Raw genomic sequence first — 22317 nt, forward strand, 5'->3', positions numbered from 1 at the left:
TAAGAAATTTTTTATTAATTTAATTTAACTAATTGGTGATTAATTTGCTAATATTTTGATAAATCAACTTCTCCTCATACATAGTATATTATTTGGCAATATTACAAAAAATTTATTATTACTTCAAATTATTTATATTATTTTTTTATTAGTGAGTAGTTTCGATTATAAAAAAAAATGTAAGAAGTTTGATTTATAATTTTTTTAAACTTTATTTCTAATTAATTAAATATTTTTCTAGTTTTATAAAAAATTATTTACATTTAAAATGTTTCCAATTAATAATTACATACATGTATCCTTATGAAAAGTAGATAGATAACAATATCATGGTAAAGGTCAATAAATTACAATAATTACATTTCAACATAAATGATCATCCTCAAGTTAATTTATATATAATAGTAAATTTCGTATCAACATACATAATCAAAGACATACAAGCTAATTTTAAAAGTTCTCTAAGCTATTATAAACTATTTAATCCATTGACCAAAAATCTATTCTATCTAAAATCTCTATATTTTGTATAGATTCAATAAGCTATATTATTAAAATTTATGTCAATTGAATTAGAAAGAAATTTAGAGAGGATACACCAAAATTAAAATTTTTGAATTAATTTCCAGAAATACTTGAAAATCTTAGCTTGATTGCTTTTTATAAAATTAGCTAAATAAGCTGCTATGCAAAATTTGATAGTTTTCTATATTTAATTTAAATTTTAATATTTCATTTTATCAAAATTATTTCTAATTAATATTTTTATATAATTTGATTATTAAAATCTGTAGTATATAACTATAATACTCTCTCACTTTAATACTTTATTTTTAATCTTTATATGTCTAATTTAGATTTTCAATAAAATTGTTTTTTTATCACTTTTTATTTAAATCCATTTTCTATGGAAAAACAAATTAGTTAACATATCTATAATTAAAATATATCATTACTCATAAAAATAAATAAATGAAAATGATTAGAAAAATATAAAAGTGTCATGTGATAATCAGTAGATAAATAATAAAGGCAAAAAAAAATAAAGATAAAAGTAAACATATACAAAATCAATATTGAAAGCTTATCTTGGTGAACATATATAGAAATAATTATATTTACCTTGCTACTATTATTTTTTTATATATATAGTTGGTGCTACTTGATCTTTTGGTTTTTGGATTTAAGGGTCTCTTTCTAATATTATAAGGAATTAAGATTCAATAGAAATATAAATAAATTTTGAGAAATAAGAACAATAAATTTTGAATAGAAATAATTAAAAATTGAGCAATTCGAAGAACAATTTAAAACTATATTAGATGATAGAAAAAAGTTTAATAATTCTCAAATGTCACAAAATACTTATTATTTATAGGCAAGATGACGAAGAAAAATTGGAAACAAATTTAATTCAATCATTAAACAATTTTAATTGAAAAAAAAAGTTAAGTTACAAATGAATGGCCACTAAAGGTAATTTATTATTTTTTAAATCATAAATTAACATAATTTATTAAAGATAAATTAAAATATTAATATAATAATATAAAAAAAAAGAAAAAAATAGTTAGCAAGTCAAGCTTGTCACACCTTATCCCTCCGTAAGGCATAACATGATCCCGTAGTATATCTAATGAATTACCGAACTTCAGCTACCGATAACTCATTAAACATACTACAAGGGATTTTAAACCCTTTTCCTTTCAATTTAAAATGGTAGGTCATATTTTTTAATTATTAAAATTCTTTAATTGGAATTTATATCCAAATTGAATTATTGATTAATTTAAATACTCCGCAATTTTTGTAAAAATTTAGGTAGAGGACTGACTGTATTTTGAGAAAAGAATTCTTCAAAACTTAAAAAGAAAGCACTTTCAATAGATTTTTCACCAACCCAACTCCAAATAATACTCAATTAATCGTCACACTGGCAGGGTTCTCTCAAGCCCCTCTATGGTGGCCCTTCTTGCAGACCCTTAGAGGCTGCGACTGCATTCATCGCTTTGTGGAATTAACTTCGCCGCAGAGTTAGGATTGAACCCTTATCACTCACGGGCTGCTTTCTCTCACCAATTGAGTCACTCAATTGGTGAGAGGCGAAGCAAACCCGTGAGTGATAAGGGTTCGAATCCTAGCTGCAGGCGGGATTTAATTCCACAAAGCGACAGCACTTGTGAGTCGCAGTCCGCCTCTGTAAGGGTACGCTGCAAGAAGGCAACCCCAAGGGCCTTGAGCCGGGCCCTGCCTGGTGTGACATCAACACAAGTCAACACATTTCAATAAACCTTATCATCATTGCATTTAATTCAATTTACATACCATAGTCCCAAATTTTGAAAAAGAAAATCAGAAATAACATTATTACAAGCTTTACTATACAACTGCTGAATGTGTACATATGGATACATATTATTAATTTACATAAAAAAAAATTTACAAAGGGTATAATTAATATACCCGGAGAAAGTCCAAAATAGCTCCAAGCAGCTTACTCCGCTGCCTTGTCCTTTTCTTTATCTGCGATAGCAGAACAAGCTATCGCTGAGTATTGATACTCAGTGGTGCACAACTAAGTAAATTCAATTCATTACACAGCATAATAAACCAAAATATGACTAATTAAAATTTTCATCATCACATGAGGTGTTTTCTGAAATCTCAAGTTAACATGAACCATATATATTTTTTTTAAACCATTTTTCACAAATCACAAAATAAAGGTGTTGCCTAGAACACACAGTCTAGACTATGACACAAAATTGCATGATCAATACCATGTTGTACACCACGACAAAGGAAATCACCTCACTAACCGTTATTAATGAGGGAAGGGCTAGCTAGCTAATGAGTACTCATATATTGTCATCCTACTAACCGTTATTAATAAGAGACATAATCAAGATCAATGATTAAACCCCGAATAGCCGTTACTATTAGGGAGTTCCGAGCAGGACTGTCATTCTAACTGTGGTTTCAAAACAAATTACAATATTTTCTAATCACATAATCACATTTCAAATTCAATAATCACATTCAATTCATTTTCAAATCCATATGATATTGGCAACACACAATTCATAAATGCAATGAGAAAATCATAATTGCAAACCATTATCATTATTCAAAACAATTTACTAAATTAAAATCAATTAAATCAATTTAGTTGTGTATAAACCTCTAGTGAGTCGCCTCTTTGCCTGGACTCACATTTTCCTTATCCTTTCCAGTATCTTTTTCTACTGAAATACACAATTTAAAGTGTTTCAATAATCGTTCAATCCATTTCCATAATTAAACTAACACTTAAATGTATGCATGCTAAATTCCTCTCATAATTTCCCCTAAAAGTTGAATTATTTATATGTGGTATGTTATATACTATTCATTTGACCATAAAGTCAAAATATTGACTTTTTCCTGCTAAATAGGTATACTAATTCTAAATATCTCCACATACCACATTTTGAGTCACTTTTTTATTGATATGGATTGCCAAATTCAATTCAAGGTTTCCTAGGAGAAATTGTAAATTTTCAGTTTTAGGTCACTTACTTCTACTGTTCCATTGAACCTCCTACAGTAGAAATTTGGCCAACTTTCCTCCATCAAAGTTGTTCCTTAATGTCTTAGTTTTAATTCCCTTTTTAAATCACTCCATTTGGAGTTTTGTAGCTCAAGTTACGTCACTTTTTCTAAGGCTGTCCGGATTGGTCACAAACCCAGAAATTCTGGGCAATTAGGGTTTTGGCAGATTTGAGGAACCAAATTTGAGTGGCAATTTGATTTGGTTCTGATCAGAATTTGGATTTAGTTTCTCCATGAAAGTTGTTTTACTATGTCATAGCTTTCCAATGGTATAAAAATCAGGTCATTTGGACCTTTCTACACCAAGTTATGATCATTTGAATAAGTATTGTTCATATGATCAATTCTGTACAGGGGCAGGGTACCTAATCCGGATTCAACTCAATTTTACACTAACTTAATGTCAATTTTAGGGCAAAGTTTCTCCATAAAAATTATTGCATTAGGTCTTAATTTTCATCTTCAATTGGTCTCACATCAATTGGAGCAATAAAATTGCAATTATGGCCATTTGAGTAGACCATGGTCAGGCTGTCCAGATTGGGGCAACATCACCTTCAATCCCACTTAAATTTCCATGCATTCAATCAACTCCCAAACACATCAATTGACCAATTTAAATCTCAATTAGGTCAATTGGCATCAATTCACCAAATCCCCAAAATTTCCCAAAATTTTCCAATTATCAAGAACCCTAATTATATAATTGTTGCATTTCATAAAATCAAAGTGTATAAATCTCATCAACCAACTCATTCAAGCTTATCTACACCTTTAATTCCATTTAAAACACCAAAACCCTAACATCATCAAACCATGGACGAAATTCCCTAGGTCCATACATAAATAGTTTTCAATTTTCTATAAATAATTTTCCTCAATTTCAATTATATTTCATGCATAGACTATGAACATGGTGAGAGGGTTGGCTTACCTTATTCAAGCAAGTTTTCTTCTTCTAAATTCTTTAATTTCCTTCTTCCTCTTTGTAACACCCCAAAAATTTTAAATTTATTATTTTATGAGTAATATTGGTATTTTAATTTTATTTAAATTTTAAGAAATTATTTGAGATGTTTCGGATTTTAAAAATCGGGTTCGATTTTTCGAAAATATAAACTTTGATGATTTTTAAAAATTAATTTAAAGACCACGTGGCAAAACTAAAAATATATTTAGAATCTACGAATTTTTTTGAGTTTTCTGAAATTTTTTCGGAATTTTTGGACCTTGTTTTCGGTCCCGAGGCAGAGTAAAAATTCAAAATTTTGTATCTTGAATCGAACTGGCCGAATCGAACCGGACCGGCCTTTTCTTTCCGGTCGAATCGGACCGGCCTTTTCTTTTTCTTCTTCCCTTCCCCGCGCGCATCCGACCTCCTCCCCTTCTCTCTCTCTTTTCTCTCTCCTCCCTCCTCCCCTTGCCGTGCAGCCATCTCCCCTGCCTCCCCACCTCGCCGGCGCGCCACCTTAGCCCTCCCCCACGGCCGGCCGCCGCCTGGAACGCCAGAAAACGGCTCCAGAAGCAACGCGCAGCGCGTGCGTGACCGTTCACTTTCCCGGCCAAAATTCGGCCGATCCGGCCACCAATCGGACCGGGTCTTGTGTCTAAACTCATCTACTCGTCGAGAGCTTTCCATAGACACTAAGAACACCGAAATCCGTCAAGCGGTTTGTCCAATTTTTGCCCGGGAAGTTTTTAGCCCATTTCGACTTTTGGGCTAGATTTCTCGCAAACCGTGAACCCCACGAGAAAACCGAGAGTACCAGAGCGCTCCACTAGTCGAGAGCTTCGCGGGGATATAAATTTCAAAATTTTTCGACACTGTTTTTTGGTGGGTCCCACGGAACTTCGCAGTGTTTTTTTTCGAGCATTAAATGAGCTTAGAAAATTCTGAAAAATTTATGTACTAACCCCCGTGTTGTGGGCTTCGTGTAGGTATCCTCAATTCACGGAAATTCGACGGTTGACCGGGTCTGTGAATTTTCGGCCAGACAGACCTGTTAGCGAAAAAGTTTCCGAATTGAACCGAGGTTTTGGCTACCCCCCCATTGTCAGACGTCCCGAGCACGTCCCCGAAGTCGGAATCGGCAAAGGTAAATCCAAACCTTGCTTTTTCGTAATTTTCTAGTGCTTAAATAGTATTAAAAATCCATAAAATATTCGTGGTAGCTTAGAAAATTATGATTCTTTTTGCAATAGCTTAGTAATATTGCTAAGGACCGCGGGGCAAAGTTTTAGAATTTTTAGAGCTGATTTGGGCAGTTTTTGCAAAAATGATCAATTATAAGGACTAAATTGAAATTTTTCATATTGTGATGGATGACTGATTTGATAGGCCCAGGAGGGGCTGTGTGATGTGATTGAGTTGTGAATATATGGATTGTGGATATAAAAGTGTGTTTTGAGCCCTTTTGCAGGTTGAGTAGGTCCTAGGTATAGGGGAGACTATGCCGGATTTTCGGCATGACTTAGGACGTATTTGGTCTTTTTCTTTGTTTGTACTGAGTCAAATTTATTAAATGATTGTAATAAAATTGTCAGGTGAGCCAGGACAGCCTTCTTCCTCCGCCCAGCCGCCACAGTGACCGTTGTCCAGTCTGTGAGTAAAATATTAATTTTAATTGTAATTTCGATATTATTATATGTTCAAGCATGCCCATGCATCACTTATATGCATATATTTATGTAGTTAAACTCTAGGCACGATTATTGTTGCATTCATAACTGTTGAAGTGCCATGGATGTTGTTGTGGTAATTTGGAGCAGTGTGCGTGCGTTGGCGTGCGTGTGATGTGGTGTGGACTATGGATAGGACGGATAGTCACAGCTTGAGATCTTCGCTGGGACCCGATCCTTCGGGGTAGTCACGGCTTGAGTTCTTCGCTGGGAGCCCTGATTTGGTTTATTAAGCGAAAGTCCGGCTTGAGTTCTTCACTGCACTGTGTTGGATTTAAGAGAGTCAGATAGGGATCACTCCATATATTATGATTGATATTATTAGGTGTGTGAGTGCTCCAAATTACCTTTTTGCTGTTATGATGTGAAAATATTGTTGATGCTGCATTTCACTCCACAGAGTGCATTAGTTTAGATAGTTATAGAGATTATGGTTAAAATTGATATTTTACTCTCTAAGTCGAACGCTCACCCCTGTTCAATATTTTTTTCCAGGCCACAGGAGGATATTTTTGAGGTTAACCTGCTTTTCTTCCTCGCAGGTCGTTTATTTATGTTTGTGTAATTCTATAAATTTCTAGAATTTCCGCATGTGTTAGAAACCTTCATTTAAATTGGGCTTGTAATATAAGTTCTTATTGTGGACCTGTAAAATTTTTATATGCATGTTTGATGGACTAGATGAGGGAGCTGAGCTCCCATTTATTTTTATGATGATATGAGTATGTGGAGGGTGAGCTGAGCTCCCCAATTGAGTATTTACTGTGTTTACAGGTCGGGTGAGTCAAAAACTCCCTGTTGAAAGGTCCACTTTATGGGCGGACTCTGTCCGGTTGATTTCTTGAAATTGGGCCCAAATGGGCCTTAGAGTTGGGTTAATGAACAGTTAGGCTTACTACGAGCCTCGGGGGCTTTAGGCTGGCCCAGGTCCTAGTGCCGGTCCGGCCCATAGGTTGGGTCGTGACACTCTTTGCTCAATTCTTCTTACCAAAGCTCAAACACAAGATTTACTCAAAGAAAATAGGGAAATTAGGGCTGAAATTAGGGTTTAGAAAAGCTCAACATAAGCTTTCATGGGGGATTTTGAGAGAAGAAGAGAGAGAGATGAGACAGGGAGCGATGGACGGCACTTGAGGCAGATGAGTGAATAAATTTTATTTTTTTTGTGTCTCTTATTTTAATAATTGTTCCATACTAAAAAAATTAACAATTAAATTATTAATTGTATCATGCTTAGGTAAGCATAATGATGTCAAAAAGCTTATTTAATCTTTTTTTTCTTTTCTTTTATTTTTTCTCCCTTTACCTCTTCAATTTGAATCTATTTTTTTTTATAACTTTAATTTCTAACATTTTAATGAACATTTAGGCCATGAATCACCTCTAAAGGTGAATTGACCAATTTGCCTTTTACCGGTCTGATCCGTTCTACCAATAGCACTAAATTGTTTCCTAAACCCTAATTCAATTATTTGACCTTGTTCTCAATTCTTTTCTGTGGTTCTCTCATTTCCCCTAGCTTTGCAATTATCCCTAGGCCTACAGTGTCATAATGTCTCATACAAAATTAGGGTTTTGACTGACCTCGCAGTCACTTTCCAATACGGTCACCAATCGTTGTGGCCTTGGCTCATTTAACCTTTCATGCTTTGTTTTTCTTATTTATATTTTACGTTCAAGTAATTACTATTAATTTTTATTTTGGACTTTTCTAGGTGGTACAAACATAGTTCTAGATATCCTAACTGTCCGGACAGACACTGATCACCGAAATAGTAGAATGTATAGGACTATGCATGTAGGGGTGTTACAAAGCTCTCTTTAAGGAGTGCTACATAACAGCTTATAAGAAAACTTTAGTGTGCTTTATATGTATAAATACATGTTCTGATATTTGATTGAATGAAATAATTTATTCTGTCTTTTGACAATGGAAGAAAAGAAAAGACTTGACTCGTTTTAGTAATTATTGTATATCTCCTCACTTTCCTTGATTTCTTCCCAGTCTATGCTATCTATAGATAATTTATAATTTTTATTTTTTAATTTGATTTTTAATTACAAGCTAAACAAAGATAAATTATTATTAGTAAATTAATTTTTAACTAAAATTTTTCTCTTATTTAATTTAATTTAAATAAATTTTTACTTATTATAATAATAAATTTTAACTAATTTATGGTTAATTCTTTTTACACATATAATAGTAGTTTCCATGGTTATTTTGTTTAAGATGTAATAAACTTACTTTATTCAAAAAAATAGCTTAGATTTCATGAAATTTTTATATTTTACTTCATAATTTATGTAAATCGATATTTGCTTTTTTTAGATTATGAAAAATATATTAGACTAATAAGAAAATAGTGTTATTTTAAAAATATATAAATATAATATTTTTTATTATTAATATAATAAAAAGTATATTAAATTTGTAATAATGAATTAAATTATTTAATTTTAATAGTAATGAAAATATATAATATTATTATTAATTAAAAATAATATTTTATTATATTATTTTTAAAAAAATTTATATTTTTAAAATTGTAAAGTGCAAATTTTTTTTATTAATCTGATAAATTTTTTATAAAATAACTTTTTCACAAAAATATTATCGTTTTACATAAATTTATGTTATAAAATAAATGTATTTCATAAAAATTAAAATTTTAAAATATCTATTTTTCAAAAGACAGATCCCATAATTTTGATATTATAACTTTAATTTTTTTAATATGTAAAAATAATAATATTTTTATTTAATGTATATATATATATGCATTCTCAATTTATTATAAGATACAAATTCTTTAATTTTACTAATTTTTCTTTATTTTCATTAATTAGTTATTCAATTGTTTAAATTATAATTAAGTTATTAAATTCTGAATTATGTATATGTAAGGCACAAATTATTTAATAGTTACTCTCTCAATAATATAATAAGTAGTCATTATTAAAAAGTAAGTTACAATATATTTTAATTGAAAAATAGGAACAAAAATATTTAAATTTAATTTTTATAGTAGTAAAATATTTCTTATTTACTTTGTCATTTCAATTCAATGACCATAAGTTAGTAATAATAATAATAATAATAATAATAATAATAATAATAATAATAATAATAATAATAATAATAATAATAATAATAATAATAATAAGCATTAATTAATCTTGAGAAAATGAAATAAAAATAATATTAAATTATTAACATGAAAAATATTACATGTTAATTATAAATAAGTCAAATTTTTATAATTTATTTTTATAACTTTTTATATAAACTACATTTTTAACAAAGATTTCATAATAAAAATAATTAAAAATATGATAATATAATAAAAATATTTATTAAAGATATGAAGTACTTTAATATTGATTAAATTATATAGTAATTGATTATGAGATTACAAATGTTAAGATAGTATCGTAAATAATAACGATAATTAAGATAGTATTGTAAATAATAATGATAATTAAAAAAACAAAAAAAAATTAAATAATAAAAAGAGTTATTTATAGAAGGTGACATGTGGCAAACTCTCCTTTTATAACTTTTTATGTAGACTACGCTTTTAACAAATATTTCATAATAAAAATAATAGAAAATATAACAATATAATAAAAATATTTATTAAAGATATGAAGTACTTTAAAATTGATAAAATTATGTAGTAGTTGATAAAAAAAAAATTATATAGTAGTTGATTATAAGATTACAAATGTTAACATACCCTCCATAAATAATGATAATTAAAAGAAAAATAAAAAATTAAATAATAAAAATAATTATAACACGTGGCAAGTTTTCTGAAGAAAAGTGTCATGTGACATTCTCTCAAGAATACCTTCTTATTTTTTGTAGACTACCTATTTTTTAAATGTGCATTGCACATTTTTATACTCATTATATGTATCGTAATTATTATTATAATAATATAATAATTTTTTATTTTATATGACATATTTTGCATGTGTATTTATTATTTTTAGATTAAGTTAATGAAAATGAAATTACATCAATAAAAATAAGAAATTATTTTGATGAGATTCATTGTGAAAAATTTTTATTATAATATAATTTTATAATTGTAAGTATTTTATAAATATATAAATACAACTATTTATTTTTTTGTTGGTTCATTTATCTTTGTGTCAAAATTTTTCAATAATGAAATGCATAGGTTTATTAAGACTAATTAGTTTTTAGCATTATATATTTTTTTATAAAACATATATAATTAGTGAAAAATCTATTTTTTTTTTCAATACCATTTAAGAGTTTATATATATAATAGTAAAATAAATTCAATTTAGTATAATTTCATATAATGTTAAATTTTTAATTATTTTTAATTTGATTTTTTAATTTTATGTGATAAAATTATTTATGGACACTCATATCAATAAGCATCAATATTGGTTTTTATTTGATGTATAATATTTAAAATAGTTTTATATTTTCTTATATGGAGAAAAACTTTAAAAATAAGATTGACAAATATATTAATACCAATAAACTATTTATAATAAATTAATAACTAAATTTTCTTTTTATATAAAAATTAAAAAAATAAATGTTAATAGAATGAAAAATACTACTGTTGTTAGTATATTTTCATTTTTAATTAGATTTACAATAAAATATTTTATCAAATTAATTTATAACGTACTTTTAAATTAAATTTTTTATAATTTTTTAAAAAAATAAATGTCAAATTTCAACGAAAAAAAGTTATTGAATCTAAATAAATAAAAATTCTATTAAATGATGTAATGTTTATATTCATATGAAAATTAAATTAATTTTAAATTAAAATATCAATTTAAGTTTATATTGAAATATAAATTTATTTAATTAAACTAAAAATTTTATATTCAAAATATGGTTTTTAATTTTTTTTATACGTATTCACTATTTGTCAGAACAAGATTATAGCATTAAAAGATTAAAAAATCATTATATTTTCTTTTTATATGTACACATATTAATGTTTTTTAAACTTTTAATAATGTATTATTTTAAATAAAAAAATTGGTATTATAAATTTCAATAATTTAATTAATTATATTAATTTTATAATTAAACTCAAGCCTAACATATTATGTTAATTATTAATTTTTAAGTAATTTATTTATCTATTTAATTTTTTCTCAAATATATAATTTATTTTATATGCTTTATATGCAATTATATATTATTTAAAAATTTTATATTTATATAATTTTATTACATATTACATATTGATTAAATATTTTTTTATAAATCAATGAATATGAATTTTTTATAGTATTTTTGCATATTATATATATATATATATATATATATATATATATATATATATAATAAATGTAGTAATATTTACATACGATTTATAAATTCATCTTTAATTAGAACTATCTTACATATTAATGTAATAATTAAAAATTTTAAAAATATATCTGTAATTAAAAAAATATAAATTTATTTTATATCAAATATTTTTGAAATAAACTTGTAAGAAATTAAATTAAAAAAAAAATTTAAAAATATTAATAAATAAATTCATATGTTTAGCTGGCAAAATTAATTTATTTTCTTATTTGTTTAAGTAAATTTATATATAATTGTATTAAAATATTTTTACATAAATAATTATAAGATAGAGATAGAAATATATTAGGATTCATTAAAAAAGTAATTTATATAAATAAAATACTTTCTTATTTTTTAAATAATATAAATCATGAAATTATTTTGTAAAATTTTATTTTCAATTATATTATAATAAAAATTTAATTAAAAAGAATTTAAATATAAACATGATTAAAAACTTTAAATTTATATAAACTTTAAAATTGTAGTGACTATAAAATTTTAAGCCTCCATCACATTCACGTTAGAGTTCCAACATAAATAAATTAATGGTATTAATATTGTAAAAATTAAAAACTGAAAAGTAGTTTTTTTTTTTAAAGTAAAGAAAAATTTTATTAATAAAGAAAGAGAAAAATACAAAGTACAACTCAAAGAAAAATAGACAAGATGGCTCAAAATACACAGGCCAACTAAGTAACAAAATAAGATAATCCACAAAATATTGCATTCTCGTAACTGCGGATAGACGGCGGAAATGATATAAAAATAAAAGGACAGACAACCAACAAAAACAAGAAATAAAACATACCATTAAACACAAGGCACGCTAAATGCGCATTAATCTACTTATTATTGGCTGGTAAAAGAGTAAAATATAGAGGGACCTCTTCCTTGAGGTTTTACTTGACAGGCGGAGGATGGTATGGAATTGGAATCACGTAGAGAGGATTTCTCCGTTTGACCGTAAATGCTTAAATCTTCAGTCATGTCAAGATTTTCTGGCTTCAGCCCATTAGGGAGTTTCCAATCAAAATGGTATAGAAGCTCTGCAAGTGGAAGCTCAACATTAGCCATGCCGAACAATATTCCTGGACACATCCTCCTTCCAGCACCAAATGGGATAAATTCAAAGTTAGCACCCTTAAAATCTATTGAATTATCAAGAAATCCCTCTGGATAAAATCTCTTAGCTTCAGACCAGTAATTGGGATCCCTTCCAATCGCCCATGCATTCACAACAACTGTGGATTTTTCAGGTATGTGATAACTGTCGACACCATATTTCTGCCGGTCCTCGGAGCCAAAACTGATCCCCAGCACTAAATCTCCCTGTGCCAGCCGATTACATTCCCGATCTCTCTTCACAAAGAATCGAATCAGTGCTAAGTCCTCATATCAGTTAAAGCCGTACTGGTCTCTCAAGTCACTCACCGATCTCTCAAGCCAATCGTCAAATTTCCTAACCAGTTAACTACATTCCCGATCTCTTCTGTCAAACAAAATTGAACCAACACTAGATCTTTATGTCACCAGTTTTATTGCCGACCTCTCTTTTCAAAGTTTAGGAATAATCAAGTTAAAGTGCCGAGCCGGTTTAATAACGATCCCGATCCCAAATGTTCAAGCCAAATTTCCAATCAAGTCTGTTTAGCGTTAGTTCTCTGCCGATCTCATGCTCATTGTGCTTTCCGACCTCTTACACTTTAGATTAATAATCAGTCTTAGTTATTTCAATATACCCAGGCGATCAGGTGTTTAAATAGTTTACGCCTTTCCGATCACATTCATTCACTAAACAAAAGAGGCATTTTATTTCATTTCATCTCAAGAATTTGTACAAGTCATTCAGCTGGAGGATCACCCCCAGCCTGATCCACATCTTGTCCGTCACCCCCCTCACCCTCAACCTCCTCTTCACTCTCCTCACCTTCATCCTCGGGAGCCAGGTTGGTCATCCAGGAGAAGTCCTCCTCAGGGTAACGCTTCTTGAGCTCAGCCAGGAGATCTCTGTGGGCGTTCACATAAGCACTGGCCACTCCAGTCACTATCTCTTCTTCTTTCGCCTTGAGCTCCTCAGTAAGGTGAGCGATGTGAGCAGCTTCATCGGCCCGAAGTGCTTGAACTTCCTCCAGAACACGAGCCTGCTCGGCTAGCTTATCCTCATAAAGTTTCATCCGCCCCTCGATATCGGATATATAGTTTTGAGCGGATAAAATCTGGGATCAAAGGGAAGACACTTCATGACTCTTCAGCTCGACCTCCTTACTCAGGCGGTGAACCTTTTCTCGCACTATGTGCTGGTTCACCAAGCACTCCACATTCAGGCTCATGGATCTGGTCAAAATGTTATCAAGAGAATCCGGAGACAGCCTATCCCGGTCTTCCCGGAGGCAGATAGAAGACGCCAGGACCTTGGCAAAACCGGGGTTCTCCCGAACAGTCCGGTTCTTTTCCAGGGAAGCGGCTAGCACTTGAGCGCCACGAGGAAGGGGCCTCACAGAAGGTTGAGAAGGACCCCCTTCTGTGCTTGGAGCAACTGGAGGAGGTGGAGGCGGCTCTTCCCGGCGAGGAGGAGATCGGATCACTTCCACCTCGGGGATCGGCGGTCCCGAAGGTTGATACGAGCCTTCTTGTATTTCCCCGGGCTCATGCCTGGGTGTCTGCATCTCCTCAGCTTGTTTCATCTCCCGTACCTTCCGAGAGATCTCCCTCTTGCGTTTTCGGCTCTCCTTGGAGGCTTTGTCTCTCGCCATACCTGCACGAAGAAAAGGTCAGTGAGATCGCTAAGGCTCAAGGATCATAGATATAGAAAGTACCGAATCCAAGGTCAGAGAGCTGAAGCTCGCGATCTTGGCCGGTGACTAGTCGCATTGTCCAGTGATGAAGTTCGGCAGTCACTGCGTCCAAGCAAGAGAACTTCTCTCTGCTCGCCTGTTCTTTCAGCTCCATCACCATCAGGCCTTCCTCCTCATTCAATACTAGTCGCTTCGTAGTTGAGGAGCTTAGGTGTAGCCAGCTACGAGGGAAACCCTCAAAGCCGTTCGGAATTTTGCTCCTTAGAATGAAGAAGCGGTTCTTTCAATTTTTCAGGGAGGAAGGCAGATCGGTGAAAAGCCCGCAATGTGGCTTCGCCTGAAAGAACCAGTACTCGTCGTCTTTTCGACGGGTTAATCTATGCAGTTCGGCGAATACTTTAGGCGTAGGACGGAACCCTTTGGCTCGGCAGAGGCCTCGGAAGGCTACTAAGATCCGCCACGAGTTCAGATGAACTTGGGCGATGCACACTTGGAAAAATTTTAGAACTTCTTTGAAGAAGTCATCGAGAGGGAACCGCAGTCCAGCTTTTAATTGTTCCTCGTAAACCATGATCATATCGTTCTCTTCAAAGAAGTGGTCGGCTCGGTGATCGCCGTGACACCGGATAAGTTCATATGAATCAAGCCGGATGTTGTACTCCTGGCTGAACGACTGCAGGTCGATTTCTTGCAAGATTGATGGTAGCTCATCCATGGGAAGATTCTCTCTCCCTAAAGAAGGCGCATGCCTTGATGAGGTTGCCTGCCCCCGAGCTGGAATGGAGACCCTAGGAGGTTCGGGTCGCGTGCTTGGCCCAACCGCCTCTACTTCATCCGATGACCATGAAACATGGACGGAAAGTGGGCTTGCCGCTCTCTGACCTTCGGCGCTCATTTTCAAAAGAAATAAAGAACTTAAAGTAAAAGAAGGATCAAAACCCTTACCGGAGCTTGATCGGAGTCGAAAGGACTTGAGAAAACGAGAGAATTATGGAGTTGTTCGCGAGAGACTGAAAGTAACATAGGAGAGCGACTGGCTAACCCCCCACCCCTATTTATACTCATCCGAGCATTTAATGCTCACGATATTCCAGGCAATGCATCGGTTAGCGGGACTCGCCAGCTGTTCTGACACGTCTCTCGAATATTCCAAAATTACATAAAGAAATCGGTTAACTGGAGATCGGCATATTGGAACCAGATCGGATAAGCATATTAGAGATCGGGAAATAATCAATGCAATGATAATAAGATGATGACCGGCAAAATAAAATCTTTATTTCCAAAAGGTCAGATTACATCATTTGGGCGATCTCAAGAGATCGGATTACATTTCCAAAAGGTCAGATTACATCATTTGGGCGATCTCAAGAGATCGGATTACATTTCCAAAAGGTCAGATTACATCATTTGGGCGATCTCAAGATCGGATTACATTAAAGATCTGATTACATCAAAGGGCTGATCTCTAAAGATCAACAGAACGTCCTATCCAAAGGGCCTATGTCACAAACTACATTGTGACTGATCCAAAGGGTGTCACCAACCCGGAACTGACCCGCTGTCGGAACACCCAATGTGGAGGAAAGCCGCTGTCGGAACACCCAATGTGGTGAGAAGCCGAATGAACTTGGAAGAGCAACCGCCAAGGGTCGGCTGAACATTAGCAGTTTTCTCGGCTGAAATCGGTTCGCCGATTATACCGAACGAACGGCTCGAGATCAGCACGACCGAGGTCCGCGATCCAGATCGGTTAATTGGTCCAGTTCTCTCGCCATCGTCAGATAGGGTTATCACGATTATTCAATCACCAGGATCGTAAATTTTCAGTCGGGGAATAAGATGGTTCATCGGAAAGGGATCAAAAGCTACAAATATGGCCGGAACTACTGCCGGAGCAGCTAGAACAGAAAAGTAAGAAGGGAAAGAGGAAAATCGAATGAGGAAAATCTCTTCGGTCGGGGGTATATATATAGGGAGAAATCAAGCATTTATTGCTAAGCAGTAAACGAAGCGGGCGTTTCGGGAATCGAAAGGAAATTAATGCTTTGACCTGACCGGGCCCGATTAACGAAAGGATCGAAATGATAGAGATCAGAAAGAGGGAAGACCGGTATGAAAGATCGAAAAGGGAGCGTGTCCAGATCCGAAAGGGGGGAGATCGGAAGGCAAAGAGAATAAAGACAAATCCCAATAACCGTCGTCAGAATCAGAACCAAGGTAGTTAAAGCGTGGCAGACGAGATCTCTGCCGCACGCCCCAGAATCGCCCGCATTACTGACATGTGCCAGAATGTGTCACGACAGCGCTGTACGTTCTAATCTCCACCATTGATCCAACTTGTAAGGACGAGCCCGAAGCCCTTGGATCAAAGGAGAAGACGACAAGACCGGCGCCTTTTATTCCCAGCCCTTGGATCGCCCCGGTCAATAATCCTTCGGACCGTCAGATTAGAAGAAGAAAAGGACAAATATCCTGAAAGAGATCTCGGCCGTCCGTTCGGATTCTCTTTAATTCTCAAGCACCCGATCATGTCCTTTGAAATCCTGACCCTCTATCTCCTTCAAAATAGATCTTGACCCTTCATGGAGTGCACCCGGTTCCTATAAATACCTGCATGAAAACTGTTCAAAGGAGGAGGAATACAAGAAAGGTGGTAACTATAGTGGAAGAACTCTGAAACCTAATTCAGTTCGTTACTCTGCTATTTTTAAGCTTTCATAAGAAAAACTTTCGAAACCAGTTTTCTGAAGTGTTTTCTTAAAAGGGATTTGTGAATACTGAAATTCTTCATTTTCGGTTTGTTCGCCACCCTGTGGCACTCTCAACTTTCTGTCTTTGTTATCTTTTAATTTTCGTTCCCGTTGTCCCAACCCAGCTCCACTTAAACTCGGTTATTTTAACCTGACTGCATTTTAGCCAAGAATCCTTCATTTCAAGGCGAACCTTAGTTCTCCAGCTATCAACCCGCGGTCCTATCACATTCTGTGATCCGGTAGTAAGTTTAGTAGGCTCGGCTCCTTACAGGTGAGTGTTTATATTGCAGCTTTATCAAGTGTTCTTCATTATTTACGTATTTCATTCATTTTCTTATACGTCTGTAGTTTTCACCAAGGTCATATTGTAAAAAAAAATCACGAAGACGGTCATTCTCGAGTTTACCTTTTGGTTAACCGGCCTATTCTTTGGTTAATCTTTATCACTTCTTAATACAGGAGTTCCAGTCCCAAATAGCGTAAAAGTAACTAGACAAAATGTAGGCAATTGCATTTTGAGCGTTTTCTCTAAAATAATAGAAGGTCTGGATAACAAGTCAGGAAAACAGTAAAGCATTAGGTCAGCATAGAAAGCGATAGGGAAAACGTCACAAATGTAAGATAAAAATCAATAGAACAGATCGGGGTATTAAAAGGATATTGGCTAGGCGACCTCTCCGGAGGTCGGTAAAGTTCGGTCTAGTATCCCCTGTCTAATCCCGAGGTGCCAAAAGTTAAAAAGGCCTACTTCTGGTCCTTGGCACCCTCGAATGTCAAAGCCCTTAGTCTTAGGCTTTCACGAAATATAAGAGGTCGGAAAAGTCCTTACCCGACTCCCATTCAAGTAAAAGAGATCGGAGGAGGGTTCTTATCCGATTCTCAATTTAATAAATACTTAAAAGAGATCGGAGGAGAGTTCTTATTCGATTCTCACTTAAAAATTTTAATAAATATTTAAAAGAGATCGGAGGAGAGTTCTTATCCGGTTCTCAAACTAAAAATTTTAAAAGGAGATCGGAGGAGAATTCTTATCCGGTTTCAATTCAAAATTTTAATAAATATTTAATAGAGATCGGAGGAGAGTTCTTATCCGGTTTCAATTCAAAATTTTAATAAATATTTAATAGAGATCGGAGGAGAGTTCTTATTCGGTCTCAACTCAAGACATTTAAAAGAGATCGGAGGAGAGTTCTTATCCGATCTCCAATCAGAATTCTAATGAATATCTAAAAGAGGGTCGGAAGAGAGTTCTTATCCGATCCTCAAACTAAACTTTAACACATACGCAAAAATAACTCCAAAAAATAAAACGCTACACAATACCAACTCACTAAGGTTGTCTCATTTACTTATGTATCTGGGTAGTCCGAATTTAGTGAAAAATCAAATTTTCCTTTTGGATAAAAGGATTAACATTTCCATTTAAGCCCTCCTAACTAATAAAGAATGCAAAGTTAAATCTACTTACCCTTATTAAGGGACGAGGTGGGGTGCCTAACACCTTCCCCACCCGTTTACGGACCCCGAACCTAGAATCTCTATCTTGAAGTGGTTTCATTTCAATTTATTTTCACAAATGGTTTTCTTTAGTTTCCCGCAAAACTAAGGTGGCGACTCCTCACTCTTTCCCACTTCGGTGAGGGTTCGTTCAGGCGACCGCAAAACCCCTTGCGACAATAACCATTAATGATACAACTCTCTCTACATTCTCTTGGAACTAACAATGGAACAGGAGGATGTAATCTCAGAGTTTCTTTGATAACCAATTTTAAATAGTTTAGTTCTTGAAGGCCTGCTTCGTCAATGGTTCCGTTTGCATCAAAAATTTGCCTCACCTCTTGTTGTGCCTTTATCATCACTCTAGGGTTTTTTAGCATTTCTGACATTGCCCATTCTACAGGTGTAGAAGATGTGTCGCTACCAGCAATAAACATATCTTGAAATTCAATTTTGAGTATATCAAGCTATAAACATAATTTTCTCTCAATGATGAATAGAAATCTATGAGCACATATTTTGAAAGAAACATAAAATTTATTTATTTATTTTTTCTTTTTGGTGGCCTTTATCGCTGAAACCTACATGTTAAAATATGTTGGTTTGATGCGTGTGCTTACTTTGGATCATAAGTGTACATAGTTAGTGATTGTAAGGATGACAAATTTAATTAGCTATTTGTCAATGATTTTATTAATTGAAAATTTATAGTATATCAAAAGTATAGAGATAAAAATTTAATTATTTCTTATTTGAAGGAAAGTGGGACTTAGGCATATACGAGAAAGGTAACATGTGCTCTTATCAACCCTTAAAAATTTTTCCTAATGTAATCTCCACTCCATCAAAGTACGTAGGAAGGGGATTGATTTAAGAAAAATTCTTGCATAGATTTATAGATTTAAGATATAAATATGTAAAATTTATATATTTAAAAAGAAATTATTTAGACCTGGCTAATTATAAACTCATGATATAAATATATGGAATTATATATTTAATAAGTAGTTTTTTTTTTTTTTTTTAATCTTAGATCTATAGTAAATCGAATCTAAATAAGAAAAATTCACATATTTAATAAGTAAATTTTACTATAAATCATATTTTATGTCTATAATAGACTAAATTTAGACAACAAATATCATTATTTTGAATCACTTTATCCTAAGCTATCTTAAATATGTCAAGATTTTTTTTTAAATATATATAGCATTTGTTACTTATTTTTATTATTTTTGTTAACAAACATTAAATAATTATATAAAAATATAATTTTTAATAATTTATCAAAATATTTTCCACCTATTAATTCCTATTAAAATTTCCCCAGTGCATGTTTAGTAGAATAAAGTTAAATGTAATTAAATATAATTAAATAAAAATATTTATTATATTAAATTACATTCAATTACGTCTTATTTAATATGCATTAAAACTCGAAATTTGAAAATTAGTATATCATGTAGACTTTTGTAAATAGAAGTGTAAATATTTTACTAGTCTTACCATAATGACTGCTTTGACATTATCGGTGGTTAAAGGGAATTCGAGATCTCCTTTATCTTGAATATTCAAAAGAACATCTACAAGATCCTCTTCTTCATCTACATCAACAGACTTCGCCTCAGCCTTTCTGGTTCTATGTTCGTCTACGATGTTCTCGATTATCTTATCTATTGCTTGATGAAGCCTCTTTAGTCTAGGCTTCATCCCAGTAATCACTTGGAGCAATTTGATGGAAGGGTACAAATCAGCAAGATAAGAATCTGCTGAAGCTTGTGCAAGTTTCTTGATAGCGGGCACGAATACTTTTTCTCCCTTCCATATCTTGCCAAAGGCTGCTCTTGAAATGACGCTATAGGTCAAAGATTCCATCATCCTGCTAAAGTTTATCGGGGATCCAGCACTAGAAGAAATGAATCTAACGAAATTTGAAGTCTGTTCTTCCCTTATTGATCTGAAAGACCTCACATGACTCGCAGTTAGTAGCTCGGACGTGCAAATCTTTCGCAACTGTCTCCAATATTCTCCATATGGAGAAAATGCGATGTCCGTTGAATTATAAGTCATAAGACTTATTAAAGGGATAAAGGGTCTCTGAGAAAAGATGATATCATGGGTTTTCATCACTTGTTTAGCAGTTTCAGGAGAAGAAATGACGATGTTGGTAATTTCACCAAGTTGAAGGTGCATGACAGGTCCATATTTCATGGCTAAGTCTCTTAGCCTGTGATGAGGTGGCATGGACCCAGCTAAATGGTGTAAGCTCCCTATTAAAGGCAGCTTCCATGGTCCTGGTGGTAAATTAAGAGTCGAGTTGCTGGTTTTCGATTTCCTCAATATCCTCAACATGGCCATGAAGATAAAGAGGAAAATTGTAATAGGAAATAGGAAGGAAGGGAGCAAGTGTTCCATGTCAGACAATAGAAAATGCTTAGGAATCGTGGGTTGATTGATTGTAGAATTAGCATGTCATTCGCTCAAATATATATACGCGCGGATATGCGCACTGCCTAGATGAGATGAAATTTATGTATATTTAATTGTTTATTAAAGTTTGAACTCAAACTTAACAATTTTATAAACAATTTCAATACCAAACAATATTGACCAGTGACAACATATTCAGTAATCATACATAAGCGTAATGGAAGTTACTTTACTTGTTAATGAAATTAGTGACGAATTTAAATCCGTCGCCAGAAAACTGGCCATCTTCTGAGATTGAAAATTAAAGGGTTGGTTAGATCTGTTAGAATACAAGTAATGAAGGAAATGATTATGTATTTGTCTGTGTCTGATTTACAAAGATATTACATCTATTTATACATGAGAATATGAGCTAATTTAGACAAGAATAATAATTGCTATAATTATGCTATACAAATCTCCTATAATCATGCTAATTACTGTAATTATGCTACACAAATCTCTTATAATCATGCTAATTGCTGTAATTATGCTAACACCCCCCCTCAAACTCAAGGTGGTAGCACAGGTGCCAACTTGAGTTTGCTTAAGAGATCCTGAAAGTGAGCGGGAGGATGCGTTTTTGTGAATATATCAGCGGTTTGGCTGATAGAGGAGACAGGAATCAAACATATGGTGCCATGAGCAACATGATGACGTACAAAATGATAATAAATTTCGATGTGTTTGGTACGCTCATGAAATACATTATTATGAGAAATCTATATGACACTTCTATTATTGCAATGAAGCATTGTGGCAGAAGAATGAGTGACACCCAAATCAGTTAATAATAATTACAACAATTAGCATGATTATAAGAAATTTGTGTAGCATAATTACAGCAATTAGCATGATTATAGGGGATTTGTGTAGCATAATTACAACAATTATTATTCTTGTCTAAATTAGCTCATATTCTCATGTATAAATAGATGTAATATCTCTGTAAATTAGACACAAACAAATACACAATCATTTCCTTCATTACTTGTATTCTTTCTTCTAACATAGTATCAGAGCCGTAAAGCTTTTATTTCTAGTTTTTGGGGTCTCTCTTCTCTCTCTACAACCTGTTCTGGTTCATTCTTTCATTCCTGTTATTATACCATTTTTTTTTCTTCTCATCTTGTTATCAATGGAGAAATCTGATATTTCAAAACCT

At 32.7% G+C, this 22317-nt stretch overlaps 1 pseudogene; it reads right to left on the reverse strand.

Annotated features, from left to right (window-relative positions):
- LOC110655080 (desmethyl-deoxy-podophyllotoxin synthase-like) overlaps window positions 1-21098 on the reverse strand; it is a 32424-nt pseudogene extending 11326 nt beyond the window's left edge.
- Window positions 21099-22317: the final 1219 nt, after the last annotated feature.

The sequence above is a fragment of the Hevea brasiliensis genome, chromosome 15 (genome assembly GCF_030052815.1).
Source record: "Hevea brasiliensis isolate MT/VB/25A 57/8 chromosome 15, ASM3005281v1, whole genome shotgun sequence".
NCBI lineage: Eukaryota > Viridiplantae > Streptophyta > Magnoliopsida > Malpighiales > Euphorbiaceae > Hevea > Hevea brasiliensis.